Source organism: Lepidochelys kempii, chromosome 1 (genome assembly GCF_965140265.1).
Source record: "Lepidochelys kempii isolate rLepKem1 chromosome 1, rLepKem1.hap2, whole genome shotgun sequence".
Classification (NCBI taxonomy): Eukaryota; Metazoa; Chordata; order Testudines; family Cheloniidae; genus Lepidochelys; species Lepidochelys kempii.
In genome coordinates this window covers 329,519,177-329,528,209 of record NC_133256.1, presented here as the reverse complement: position 1 = coordinate 329,528,209, position 9,033 = coordinate 329,519,177, and the positions used below count along the sequence as shown (strand labels likewise).

Here is a 9,033-nt window from a genome sequence, read left to right as displayed (position 1 = left end):
GAAGTGTTGAATGGCTTGCTTTAATTGACGTATACAGTGCAGCTCACACACTCAGCTCCTGCTAGAAGTATTTTGACGTAAATCTTCCCTTATTTAACAAACTATGAGCTAAAATATATATACTTAGGTAAGAGATGAATGGGGCCTGCTTTTTTTTTTCTTGCTCATAAAATAAATTTGAAATGCTTTTTAATGTAAAAATAAGGAGCTTTGCCTTGCAACGCTATTTAAAAAATCTTCACTGATGTGATGTGGACTGGATTCAAATATTGCACATATATAATGGACAACATTAAAAAAAAACACCTCCAGAATAAAAAAGTGTGCCAGCAACCATTACTGGGGGACATCACGAACAGATGGAGAAACTTCTGGCAAGGGGAGTTTGGAAACTAGTGTTTGTGACCCATGCTACTACCTGTGAGGAAAAAAATAACAGGAAAACAGGCTCCAGCTCTAGCAGAAGCCAAACCAATTCATAGTAGCAGATAAAAATCACACCCTCTGAAAGGCAGAGTTTACTCTGAGGAGCCTCCTTCACTGAGGTGTTCCTGGGTATCAAGAGGACTTGAATAAATTCAAATATCTCAATATTAGGGTAGATTTGAATATCTCAGAGTTGGTTGGTTTGTTGAGAAGTTTGGGAAGGTAAACATTGCCACAAGGAGCTATGAGAATTCTGGCAGTCATGGAAACTGGAAAGTGCATCTGGGATGCCATGGTCATAGCCAAGACATGCTGGGGTCTATTGACCTGAATTTATAGGGCTAGTTTATTATGGCTCGCCAACTATCTGACCAGAAGATAATTAGGTTCTTGTCCCAAATTCAGGCTACAGAATTAGAGTACACAGGCAGTTCAATGTCTTGTGCAGACTCTTGGGATGTGTGGCAAGGACACTCATATTGAGGACAATACCAGAATTTCAAGATCTTTATTAAAATAAATGAAAGAATAATCAAAGCTATAAACCACAGAGTCACAAAGAAGTAGACAGTTCTATGGTCCCAGGTGGTAACATCCCTTTTCTAACAGGCTACTTAAACTAGTATACTAACACCCTTGCTTGGAGACCTGGTAATGGGAGATAGAGGACCAGCCATGTCTTTCGCATGCCCAATGAATTTGATGGTCCAGGCTTCTCAATCCAAGCTGGTAGAGATCAGGTTCGAATTTTGAGTAGCTAAACTATATTGCAGAAGCTGAGCTGATAGCTTAACACAGGGGTTGGCAACCTTAGGCACGCATTCCATCAGGGTAATCCTGGTGGGCCATGAGACATTTTGTTTATGTTGACCAGCTACAGGTTTGGCCCCCGCAGCTCCCAGTGGCCACGGTTTGCCGTTCCCAGCCAATGGGAGCTGTGGGTAGTGGCGGCCAGCACGTCTCCATTGAAGTCAATTAAGCTATGCCCACTCGAGCTGGGCAGGAAATACTTTTTCCCATCCTGTGAATTTTTGAGATTTTGAAAATGTTTCCCCTCCTGAATTGGAATGAAAAATCAAAATCTCAAATTTTGTTGTGAACTGAAAATCCAGATTTTGTAGCGGTTAATCAAAATCTTTGCTTTTATTTCAACCTTTTTAAAAACTATAACTGCCATACATATTTAAGCACAAAGTTATTCCAAACCAGAAAAACAGAATTTTTAATTTCAATATCAAAACTTTGTTTAAAACAATTGAGTAGAGAAATATGTTGAAACTGGCCCTTTCCGACAAAAAGTTTTGTTTTTGAGTAATCAGCATTTTCTAATTTAAAAGCAGTTAATCAAAAAATTCCCAGCTACCTCTGTTGTTTACATCTGCTGTGGATCTGGCCCATAATGGAGCTACGTGGATGTACGTGCAATCAGAATATTAAGAATACGTCTACGTTGCTGATTTTATTAGTTCTCTCCACACAGTAGTTACCTACTCTGTAAGATTTTTTTCTAAATTTCCCTTATGGCCAGCCCTTTTGAAGCTTCAGTGTGTGATGTGTTGTTCACAAGTCTACCATCTCATTGAATAGCTCTGAGGCATTCTCTTTTTATACTCTTTGGAGTTTTATGTTCTTCTTTTATGTTCCCTCTTTATCTCCTATTTTTCGAATGAAAAGAATCCTCATATTCCTGTCCTTTTATCATACCTCCATTATGAAAAAAAGCCTATTTAACCCATCTAGGTCAGATGATCTACTTAACTGGTGTTGAAATAAATGAACAGATAGATATGGGGTTCATTCAGGCCCTTCTTTCATCTGGGAATATTGTTATATACAGTGCATATTTTGACCATTTTGTTACTATAGCTAGTCCAAAGAGGGCAAAAACAATGTAATGAGAAAATTCAAAATTGTTATAATTTTTCAGGGTTTGAGAGTGGCTGATTTTTCATTTTGATTTGTTTTTCTATTTTTAAAAATGTTCAAAAATGATAGGAAAATAATACAGGATTTCAGCCATTTTGAAAAGAAAAAGGAGGGAGGAAAAGGAAAAAATATATAGTAATAAAAAATTAAGCCAATAAATTTAGATAAATCTATTCTTTTTCCCAAGCATTTTTGAGAACTCAGGCCCACCTATAACAGAAAGAACCAGCCTCTCTAGCAAATGGAGAATCTCTATATGTACCTATGACCCACAGATGAGCAGCTCTGATTCTATCCACCTGAAGGTAGTTGCTCACACGTACACACTAAGCGGTTAATTAAAATATGCATGTAATTTAGCCAATCATAAGAAGCACAGTCGTAAATCTCTCCAAAGTATGGAGTCACTCATATATCCCAGACAATCCAGTTTTCATAAAAAAATGAATAGACAAATTATATCTTCGCTGCTTTGAAATTTAGGGACCCCAGACTAGCCTTCCCCTTGTTTGCGGGGAGACTTGTACATAGTGATGGAGGAGGTGACAGCTGACACTGCAGCAGTGGCTGCAGCTCCCTCAAACAGCAGTAGCCCTAACAGACCAGGAGAGAGGAGAATGGCAAACCTAATGCCTTCCTATTCCAACCCAAAAACGTCTGTGGCAGTGTTGCGAGGAACCTGCCTACATACACACCAAAGAGGGGAGACAGCAGGAAGTCAGCAGGCTCCTTTCTCCCACAAAAAAAGGAACCTGAAAGTGTCTGGGGGAGGAGAAACATCCCCCCCTCAGGAATGGCAAGGAGATATGGAAGGACTGGGAAGGAGCACTTGTGACCACCCTCACCCCCACCAGCTGAGGAAAGCAGCCAGGGAAGCAGGGGTGAAACTCATCATCCCTTCCCCTCACAAAAAAAAACAAAAACAACAAAAAAAACCCAGCAGATCTGAGACAGCACTTCAGGAAGCTCAGCAGACCAGTAACTGGCCCCAGCCTTAAACCCAGAGCTTCCCCTCTCCTTGCAGCTGTAGAGACCAGGCCCCTGAGAAAGAAGTGCAGAGGAGAAATGATTTATGGACACTCCATCAGGGGCCCTTTAGGGTGAGGGGCAGACTAACCAAGTCTCCCAGGATATCAGGGAGTTCTGCAAATGAAAAACTCCCAACTTTTGATTTAATAATGTAACCCATGCATGCTCAGTGATCTACCGTACTTGAAAACATACAGAAAGCTTCGTAGCTTAATTACATCACACCTCTCTAGTACCTGAAATTGTTTGCTCTCAGAACGAAGAGAATTGGGTGGACTGTTAAAGTTGAGATCCCAGTTCTACAAACACCACAAAGAACAAAAAAGCAGAAAATTTGTTTCTACCGATCAACATTTGGCAAGTCTTGCCTGCAAATCTTGATGAACTGGGGAACCCTGCCACACCATCTAGTTTTACATATTTTTCAGTACCTGCTTTAGTAGATCGAGCTTGGGGATCTTCTGTTTGGCAAGGGTGGAATGAAGTTTTTCATATACCTCACTTGTGGAGGAAGTTTGAATTTGAGCTTAACCAACCAGCTACTTCTTATTTAGAGTCCACTCACCCTGATCTCATTCAGCAAATTATCAAGAGACATGCTGATCATCTGCAGTATGTCGGCTTCAAGGTTGATAGTAGAACTGAGTCTGCAGAAGCTGCCTGTGACATCCTTTCTCAATTGGTGAATTGTTCCATCAGGACATTAGGTTTGATTTCAGCAGTGAAGCCAAGTTTTATAAACGTCTCCAAGGCCCATTTTGCATCAGCACTGACAGTAGTTTTTGTAAACTCCAAGGCATTATCATCCATCAAAACTGACACACAGTTGATGATCCATTCTTGTTTCTAATAATAATGATACTCTAAAACTGCTAAAAACGAGCAGCTGTCCTTGTGTGTCACCTGCTGGAATTCTTTGTGCTGATGACCAGTGCCATGGCCTTAGGCAACTGGCTTGGAATTATTACAAAGTAAGTGATGAACTGCTGCTGGACCCCTCATATGAGAAACACGTTAACCTTGAACATCTTTGCATAGATGTTGTGAGTGAAAATCCAGGACAAATTAAATAATTCATACAATTAAAAAGCAAAGTTGGGATGCATTTGTTAAGCACTCCCCTAAAGTCAATATTGTTATCTACTTCTTTTTATACAGAGGAAAAACCTCTGTTATCCTGTTACACACCTTGACTCGGTCATGCAGTAAGCAAAGCCATGCCAGGTCACACTGGAATGGATTGCCCCAGGTTGATCAAATTGGTGGTGTGTGGTATGTGCTAATGGACTTCAGCCACTGAATGATGAACTCATTTGCATTGCTGAATGCTGTAAGAACCTAACAGCCATGGGAGTTGGTGAATGTGAGGTTATCTGCAGAAATTTTATTGAGTTTGTAAAGATGCATGGAGCCAGGCTTACCTTGCTTTCTATTATGGAGGAAGTACTAATTCCAGATAATTATTAAAACCTGGATCAAATTCATTCAGAAATCTCCAAACACTGTGGAAGAATGTGGTTCCCTGAGATGAGGCTACCTGGAAACTATTTACAGAAAATATTAATATGGTCAAAACTGGATCAAGGTGTTGCTTTCTATGCAAATAAGGACTTAGGAAAATGAAGCATCAAAACCGCTTAAAATTTTCAATTTCCTAAGTTTAATGAACTGCAGAGAAACAAAAGCAAAGCGCTCAGGTGTGTCAATGCTAGATTAAATTAGAAAATAGAATATAGGATACTTAACAGTAGACACTTCGAAAGGATGTTTGTGGGTTAGAGGTGTTTCTTCCTCCAATTAAATTAAGCACTTTCATTTGGCTTCTGTTTAATTAAATTGTTACATTAAACACAGTTAGTGCAAGGTTTCTCATGTGTTCTATACTGTTAGTCTCACTGGTGTGGTTAAAGGGACTGTGAAGTTTGCCTGCTTGATGGGGAGTTAAATGACTCCTGGAACGTTCAGGTAAATTGTATTATTTGCAATGTTACCTTCTCCAGTTGTTCACTAATAATATTTTTTGTTGAATATGTAGAACAAATACTTTGTATCATAATAGCAATTTGAAATAGTCATCATCATCATGTTTCCATTACACCTCGCGTTTAGGGCAGCGACAAAGCTCCTCCACTTCTCTCTGTTTCTAGCAAGTCTGTCAATGGTTCCCCAGCTGTGCCCCAGGTTTTTCAGCTCAGCTTCCACAGCTCTTCGCTATGTTGTTTTTGGGTGGCCTTGTTTTCGCTTGCCTTCAGGTGTCCATCTTAATGCTATTCTGATGATGGAACCAATTTCCATCTGAAGCACACGGCCAATCCATCTCCAGCGCCTCCTGGCAATGATGGTGCTCAGATCCTCTTGGCTGCACTGTATCAATAGATCTTGGTTTGAGATTGTTCTGGCCAAAAGATACGGAGGCAGGTTGTATGGAATGAGGACAGTTTGGCCATGTCAAACTTTCTCATTCTCCAGCATTCTGTACTATAAAGTAGTGTTGAAAGTCAGGGCCACCCCTAACTATTCTATCCGTGGGGGGCTGCGTGGGGACCCAGGCCTCCGGGGGTGGGGACTGGCTTGGGAGGCAGGGGGGAACCGCCCTCCAGCACTCAATGGTGGCGTGGCTGGGGCCAAATCACTGCACTTCCCGCCACCAGTGAGTACAGGCCCAGCCCTGTTGCAGTCCTCAGGGGAGTGGCGGTGGGACTGGGATGGAACAGGGGTGGGAAGAGGTGGGCTGGGGAGGGGGCGGAGCAGGGCGGGGGCTTTGGAGAAGGGGTGGAGTGGGGGTGGGGTGGGAAGAGGCGGGGCTGGGGCAGAGCAGGGGAAGAGGTGGAGTGGGGGCAGGGTAGAGCAGGGGTGGGAAGAGGTGGGGCTGGGGTAGACCAGGGGTGGGGGCCATGGGGAAGAGGCAGGGCAGGGGATGGAGCAGCACGCAGCTGCGCAGGACACCAGGAAATTTGGGGCCCCAAATTTGGTGCCCCAAATTTCCTGGTGCCCTATGCAGCTGCAGGTACTTTGTGTATGGGTAGGGACGGCTCTGTTGAAAGTACACCGCTCTGATAAATCTTGAGTTTTGGTTTTTGGTGTTGTATTTTGATGATTTCCAGCAATCTGAAATCAGGGTAGCTAATGAAATCTATTTTCATGTGCTTGTACACGTTTGAATATTGTGGCAAATTAAGGGTTTATGCTGCAATAAAGAAAAAACTTTTGATTTCACTTGCACTCAGTACTCCATTTTTACTCTATCAGTAAGTTATACCATAAAGGCAGTGTTGTACAGTTCATTGTTTTCTCTTTCTGTGTACTGATAGAAGTATACAGTTAGGGGGAAGGATGTGATTGGAGTGTACCACTTGACTCGAATTATTTCCCTTCCTGGCATAAAATTAAAAGCTTAGAGAAACCCAAGGCTTTTCCCATGGTAGGGGCCAAACTGGCCCCAGTCTTCCCTAGGAATTGTGGGAGCCTCAGCTATGTCTTGCAGAACTCTTCCCTAACCACTAAATCCTGCTATAGTGAGTGTTGAATATAGTGAGCTGTTTTTGTTAAGTTAGCAAGACTTGCAATCTAAATGGGAGTGCTGCCTGAATAAGGACTGCAGGATTGACTTCTTGTTGCACATCAGCACTAAGGAATTCCTGGGGAGAAGGCAATCTTACTTTTAATTGGAATGGGGTAAAGGTTGTTAGTACAAAGTAGTACATGTATTTTTTTTTTTGTGATCCACTTTGTACACTAATGTAAATTGTGGTACATTCATACAAAATGCATTTGCAATGCCTTTCATACCATAGTTGGTCTATCTACCTGCTGGTAGCAACAAATTACAAATTTTGTTATCAACATTTTTAGGGTTAGAAAATTTGCTTTTTTGAAATGTTTTAGGTTTTTTTGCTTTCCCTTTTTCTCAATCTTTCCCTTTTTTTCCATAATCATCCTTTTTTTACCCCTTTCCATTTTGCACCCATAAAGGGTGGGGGAGAAATGAAAGGCAGAAATAAGGGGCAGAAATAAGGGGCAGAAAGGGGTAAAAAAAACAATTCCATCAAAAAAGCAGGTTCAAGAGGGAAAACAAAAAACCTTTTTCCCCATGAAAATCCCAATTTAGGAAAAAAAGCCATTTTTCAACAGCAAAAATAATTTCAGTTGAAAAATTACAATCCGCTCTAATGGAAATGATACTTGGCTCTGCCCTAGGATATGGTATCTGAGAAGCCTCTCTTTGTTCCTTTTCTTGCAGGGCTTTGCTACCCCAGCCTGACGGTATCTGAACCTGAAGCCCTTAGTTTCCTATGGTGAAATTCCTCCTTGCTCAGATAGCGGGCACAAAGCCTATGCATCACTTAAGCTCCACCACCTGGGGCAGTGAACACTAATTTTTTTAGTGGCTGGCCTTTGGACATATAACTGCACTAGCTGCTTAAAAGCTCTGGGCTTTCTTGCTAATCCTGATCCGCCCAGAGTCTTTTCTCATGCCCCTCCTCCACAATGCAGTGATTTTTCTTCTTCTACGATGAAGAGACTGAACCACATATTTACTGAATGTGGCTTGGGCTTTATTTTGCTGTAAGATTTTTTTAAAATGTCAGCTTTATAAATAGTGTTTATACCTGTTAGCACAATGTTATTAAATAACCATGGCTCTTGTGAATTTATGTGTGAAAAGCAAATGAGGCTGGGACATTAGGTTTAATAATCTTATTTATCACTGATCTTGATAAACTGTTCTGATCAAATTTTAGTCATTTTAATTCATTGAGAATTAAGATAACCAGTTCATTATATTGAACACCAAAATAAATCAAATGGGAGCTCCGTCAAAAAATATTTTTTCTTTCACCATTTTATTGACAGTTTTAGCTTATATGCTTAAGAAGCAAGTTAGCATTGATTGGCCTACAAGGCTTGAGACCATAACAATACTTTGTGCTTTATTACTGTACCGTGTATCTCTTCATCCAGGGATTTCAAACATGTTACCAATATTCATTAATATTACCAATCACTCCCATGAAAATGGTAGATATTCCACCAGTTTTACAGCTAAGTACACTGAGGGCATGTCTATACTACAAAATTAAGTTGACCTAACTTACATTGGCATATAGTCACTGTAGTAATTATATTACTTGTGGGCGTCTACACTTTGCTTGTGGTGTTGGCGGTATGCGTCCTCTCTAGGAGCGCTTGTATAGATTGTACTGTCAGTGTGGGGCATTGTGGGACAGCTCCTTAAAGCCAGTAACAGTCAACGTAAGTAAGGCAGTGTCTACATTGACACTGCATCAACCTAACTACGTCGACCTTGCCGCTACTCATGGAGATGGAGTTATTAAGTTGGCGTAGCTGGGTAGTTATGTTGGTGGGAGCAAAATTTAAGCATAGACACTTCCATAGTTAGGTTGATGTAAGATGCCTGGCATAGACCGAACTCTGTAGTGTAGACCAGACCTTAGGCACAGAAAAGTGAAATGACCCAGGGTCATAGAGTAAGTCAGTGGCAAAACTGGGAATAGAACTCAAGGGACTTGTTCTCCCACTACCAGAATACTCTGCAGAGATATCAGCCTGAGCTGATTTTAGCCTCATCAATGTAAAAAGAGCTTGGGGTCATGACTCAAGTTGTTGGCGGCGGGGGGGGGGAATCTTTAA

At 41.3% G+C, this 9,033-nt stretch overlaps 1 pseudogene; it reads left to right on the top strand.

The window, feature by feature from the left end:
* The first annotated feature begins 3,761 nt into the window (after positions 1–3,761).
* LOC140910831 (F-box/LRR-repeat protein 21 pseudogene) lies at positions 3,762–5,004 on the top strand (annotated as a pseudogene).
* The last annotated feature ends 4,029 nt before the right edge of the window (positions 5,005–9,033 follow it).